General features: G+C 38.5%; 1 long non-coding RNA gene across 1 annotated transcript; it reads left to right on the forward strand.

Moving 5' to 3' along the window:
- The first annotated feature begins 2,607 nt into the window (after positions 1-2,607).
- On the forward strand, positions 2,608-4,099 carry LOC309503235. The gene is made up of 2 exons (XR_014207576.1): positions 2,608-3,042; positions 3,601-4,099. It is a non-coding gene; the product is annotated as an uncharacterized lncRNA (long non-coding RNA).
- The last annotated feature ends 1,793 nt before the right edge of the window (positions 4,100-5,892 follow it).

The raw sequence follows: 5,892 nt of genomic DNA on the forward strand, positions 1-5,892 counted from the left end.
AAAAATTCACCCCCCTCACAGTTGTCAGGCACTCGGAACCTATCGAAAAATACAACAAAAGTCCATGGGACCAACCTGTAAAAACATGAATTTATGCTGTGAAAACGGACATTTTAACATGGGGGTGTATGGACATTTGCTCCCTTTTGGGACCTGCCCCTAGCGGATTTTCGATGTATTGCAGTTTTTCGCACTTCCGGGTAGGCTTCATTTTTCAGATTAGAATGTTGCCGCTTGGGCTGAACATGAGCTCAGCTTCGCAGCTGAGACACGAATAGACTATTAACTTAAAGCTTTTACTCTTAATAAACACAAAAGGCACGTCCACTTTAATAAAAAAAGAATATTTATTAAACAAACCAGATCAAGAGCAGAAATGAAATAAAGTGCATAACTGAAAAATAAAGCATCCTAGGCTCAAAACTAACACAACCAACAGCACAGCGCAATTGCGCATTAGGCTCCAAATAAAAAATAAAAAAGTTAGGTTATAACACTAAAACATTGAAATATGCAAATTCTGATATGTTCATATAGCCTACTCAAAACAGACAGGGCAAGCTAACGCAGACAAGTGAGCTTACCACTTTTAGATGATATATGTCATGTTTGTCGTCGAGCTGTGGAAAACTGTTGCTTGCAAACTTTGCATTCGACCTTTTTCCTGTTATCAATTTTAACAAAATGCTGCCACACTGTCGATTTTTGTTGTTGTTGACATGTTAGAAGAGGACTGACTATTAAACGCTCTCACAATTAAATAAATAATATTCAGCATCAAACCTTCTATAGTTATCGCTCTCTCTTGGGTTGGGCTAATCCAAAAAAGGTGAAAACAAGGGGGGTGTTCTGAAGACAGACTGTTACAGTGAAACAAGGGTACTCTGAAAACACCCCCATTAGCAGTTAGTGCTTTCCACCTGATGAAATGAGCGCGCCTCAGCGCGGCAAAACTGATGAAATAAACGCGGCAAAAAATCGACCAATCAGAATTTTGGTCGAACCAGAACGTATCGACCAATTAATCGACTAATCGACTGGGACAGTACAGCCCTAATAATCTGTGTGGATTAATTTAGGCTACTCATACAATCTACATGCTAAAGTGAATCAATGTTTGTTTGTGGGGGAATTTCCCGCATTATAAGTGGTAGACCTGCGGGAATTATTAAAATACTCATTTAAGTATTAGGCCTATCTGTTATATTATTTATTTTAATAGTTCAAAAAGTACAATCGATGTTGATTTCAAATTTCAAATTTCGATTATTTTTTTTTTTTTAAGAATTGTTGAAAGGTGTCTTTGGTAACACTTTACAATAAGGTTAATTAATTAGCATTAGTTAACTACCTTAGTTAACATTAACTAATAATGAACAATACTTCTACAGCATTTATTAATCTTAGTTAATATTAATTTCACCATTTACTAATATGTTATTAAAATCAAAGGTTGTATTTGTTAACATTAGTGAATGCACTGTGAACTACCATGATCAAACAATGAACAGCTGTATTTTTATTAACTAACATTAACAAAGATTAATAAATACTGTAACAAATGTATTTCTCATTGTTAGTTCATGTTAGTTAATACATTAACTAATGTTAACTAATTAACCTTATTGTAAAGTGTTACATCTTTTTAATAAATGCAACACGTTCACAAAATCATGTGAAATAATCGTGTTACATAATCGTGATTTCAATACTGACCAAAATAATCGTGATTATGATTTTTTCCATAATCGAGCAGCCCTAAATCAGAGGAAGATTTAGTTTAAATAAATTTTTTTTTTTAAATGTAATATATTTGTCTCCTGGTCCTTATTTTAATCAGGTCATAAAAAAAAATCAATAATTATCGATATCGACCGATATGAAACACTTATATCGTGATACAGTTTTCAGCCATATCGCCCAGCCCTAGGCTAGCGCGAGTCAACGTTATCTGCCTAGCCTGCCATTAAAAACTGTTTTACCCACTCCACAGTACACCAAAAGAAAAGAAATTATAACGCCAGACTATCGATGTAAATGTCTGTTTTGAGAATAATGTTAGAAATCAAACTACCCTTTCATCGCATTGATCACATTACAATTACAGGAACTAGTTTCTCAGCAGCGGCGGAATTTTACTTTCCTCCGGTTAGTAGTACTGCGCCGAAAAGTAAACACGGCAGGTAAATACACTTGCGAGATTGTCATGTGGACCGGCTCTCTCGGTTGCCTAGGTAACTTAATATCACTCCGCCGCTGCTGTAGACTGTGCTAATAAATACAGGTAACAAAGTATAACTATTGCAATGCGATGAAAGGGTAGTTTGATTTCTAACATTATTCTCTCAACAGACATTTACATCGGTAGTCTGGCGTTATAATTGATTTGCTTTTGGTGTACTGTGGAGTGGGTAAAACTGTTTTTAGTAGGGAGGTTAAGTGACTTTTGACTTCAAGTCATGATGCAAAGGTCCCCTTTGGTATGGAAGTACCTTAGGGCCATAGAAATAAATTTATCCTAAGACACAAGTGAGATCACATTTTGTATCTTATATACGCACGTTTTTTAAAAATGGCCGCCAACCATACTTGAGAGGCCCATAGCTGTGTCCCAAAGTGAAGGCTGCATCCTCCGAAGGCCGTATTTGAAGGCCGGATGGCCGTATTTGAAGGCCGATTGCGTCACCGCGGCGCGACGAAGGACGTCCCAATTCAAAGGCTGCATCCTTGGAAGGTCGCATTTGAAGGCCGATTGCGTCACGCGGCTCGATGAAGGCTGTCCCAATTCAGTTCTGCATCCTCCGAAGTCCGTATTTGAAGGCCGGTTGCGTCATCGCGCCGCGACGAAGGCTTCCCTGATTCAAAAGCGACGCCAAATGCACCCTTCGTTTCCCCGTGAAAAGAAGGATACATAAATGGACACTTAGCGGCCTATTCTACCCCATAAGTCATTGCGCGCCGTTGACGACAGCATTTATTTACTTATTTTTAAAGGCGGCCGAGACTAGAGATCGGTGGTGGACAGCAAATTCACATTTAAATGTAAGTATTATGTTTTAATTTACTCAAATAGCTAGCGAAACCAGAGTTAAATTTCTTATAAACTTCTTCTTAACTCCTTCGTCACCATTGCGTGGCTACATTTATCATGTAGTTTTAGGCAAAACTTGTGGTAATAACGTTATTAGTTTAACGACCTATTTGTAATATTTGCACTTGTGTATTATAAGAAATATCACTCACCCAATAAAGCCCAAAACAATAAGAAAAGCAGTAGATAAGGCAATGGGGTTTCACTTTTATGTGTTTTTGTAGTGCTGTCATGCTATTTGGTTTTAACCAAATTTTAGTATACAGAAATATGATTTCTTAAGTATTTTGTATGCATGTCTTGATGTGTCATATTTTGCAGTGTTAACAATGCACTTAAGATTGCTCCTCTGTGTTAAGTACCCTTTTCTGCTTTTTTAGAACAATTCAGGAAAAAATGGGTTTATATATATATATATATATATATAAGAAAAGTAATACACACATCTTTGCTGAAATGTATTGTCCTGTTGTTGTTAACAAGCCATGGTTCATTTGCTCTGCCTTTAGGATTGCAAGTGTCCTGGGACAGGTGAGAGTGTGAGTGGGAAACCCACTGCTGAAACTTGGCCCTGGTTTGTCCTCATGGATGAGGTTTTGGGACAGAGGCAATGCACCAACCCCCCTGTCCTCATCGCCTCAATCCCTGAGGACACACCAGGGCCGAGTTCAGTAGTGGGTGCCCACGGTGAGGAGGAGCCAGGGGCAGCAGCACCAGCACCACCAGTAGCACCAGCAGGAGCACCAGCACGAAGGCGGCGAGACAGGACGGGTTTTTGAACTTGATGAGAGAAGAAATGCAACTACAGAGGGAGGCAGAGGCGAGGAGTGCACAGGAAAGAAGGGAGAGGATGGACAGGCTGTTTTCTCTTCTTGAGAGAATGATTGAAAAATGTTCTACATATTCTTGTTTAACTTTTTTCACTTTTATTTTTTAAAAGAAAAATTATGTACATTTATTTTTATGCTACTTTAATTGTGTAAATAAAAGAGAATGAATTGTTCTGGACATTGTTTATTTTTGTAATGACAGTAATACTTTCTGCATGAAACAAATTCTATACCTTTTTATTTTTTCAAATAAAATTGGTAAATGAAAATCATTTGTTCTATAGGCTACATTAAAGCACTTTTTCCAACTATTTACAAAATACGTTAAACATATCAAAATCAACATAAACATTTAATTTTACAATACATAAAATAAGAAAAAAAATGATGTAGACTCTATTGAGCTGAGCTGCTGGACCGGGATGGGCTGCCCCTAAGGCCTCCTGCTGGTGGGACATCATCTGGGATTGTCTCCAGAGCGTTTGAGTGCATATTTCCACTATCCACTAAGTTGTCTACCAACAGGTTTGCAGGGCTGATTCAATCGACGGCTTTCTGAAAAAAGTACTTTTAATAACTACTGCATTTATATTAGGCTACTACTGCATTACTGCGTATATGTTGCATTTTACTTCTGTATATTTTCAATATACAGTAATATCTGGTTGTTACATTATATAGCTACTTTTGTGTAGTTTAATGTAATCATATTGTGATGTGAGGAAAAAAGTACTTCAGTAGGTTACTTCACATTTGTAAGTGAATACTTAACGAAATATGCAGTTCCGAAAATTAAAGTAACAAAATTAGTCACAATATTAACAAATTGTTGCTCACTACAGCAGCGTCCCATATCCCATACCCGCGCTCGGACCGGTCGAGCCTACGAAGGACTGTTCTTGTCGCCTGGCAACTGTGACAGCTGCCGATGACGAGCGCGAGAAATACTGGACTTTTTATATTCAATTGGGTTTTGTATTCAAACAGGGCTAAACCGAAAATACATGACCTGGCAGCGCCGGGGCTAAAACATCCTCACCATGTCCTCAAGTAAAATATAAAACATAAAAATGAATGACAATAGCCAATTCTGGCTCCATAGCTGTTTACTGTATCAAAATGAATGATCAGGATAGTAGCTGTCCTCTCGCACTGTTGCTTGGCGCCAGGAGCGGTGATCGGGAACACCTGGCTGCGCAATTAGGAAATCCAAGGAAGGCTACATGGTGCGTCCTTCAGAGGACGCATAGGCTGCATCCTTGAAGTCTGAGTCCTTCGAAGGATGCAGCCTTCAACATTGGGACACAGCTCATATCTTTGCTTCTGTTATAGCTATAATGACAAATTTGGTATCAACGTGTACATTTTTGGGGTCAAGGAGTCCAATAAAATAGGTTCCAAGACTAAAAAACAATAATGTTGTCCTTACCATGACAATTGGAGGTGAAGTATGCAATTTTTTTATTAAAAAACGCATGCCAAACACAGTCCATTCACAACTTAATAATAATTTAATAAATAAAAACATAAAGTGTTGAATATGTGTATTATGGGTGCAAAGGAACTGATTAGTGAGACAAGTCCATAACTATGTTCACAGTTTATAAGTAGGCAATGCCATACCTACAATATTCTAGTGATGAAGACTAATAGTTTAGTGTAAATACATCACTAAGATGATTTTCTATTTAGATGTCTGCACCACTGTGGGAACATGAGCCACGACATCCACAGAGAGACATGCAAGGCAGCCTCTGCATGCAGCATTTGCAAGGTGCCTTACAGTCAGTCTTACACTTGCAAATGACAAATTCTGGCAAGTCCTTTTGCAGTTGTAGTGTAATGGCAGTTGTAGTGTAGACAGGAGTTGGTGGAGAGTCTGGACACGAGGAGTCAGGGCCTCGTTTCTCATCTCTCCCCCTCCCCTCGCCACCAGGCAGTCCGCAGCAGAATGCCAACGGGCCTTCTCTG

Source organism: Leuciscus leuciscus, assembly GCF_965113295.1.
Source record: "Leuciscus leuciscus genome assembly, chromosome: 1".
NCBI lineage: Eukaryota > Metazoa > Chordata > Actinopteri > Cypriniformes > Leuciscidae > Leuciscus > Leuciscus leuciscus.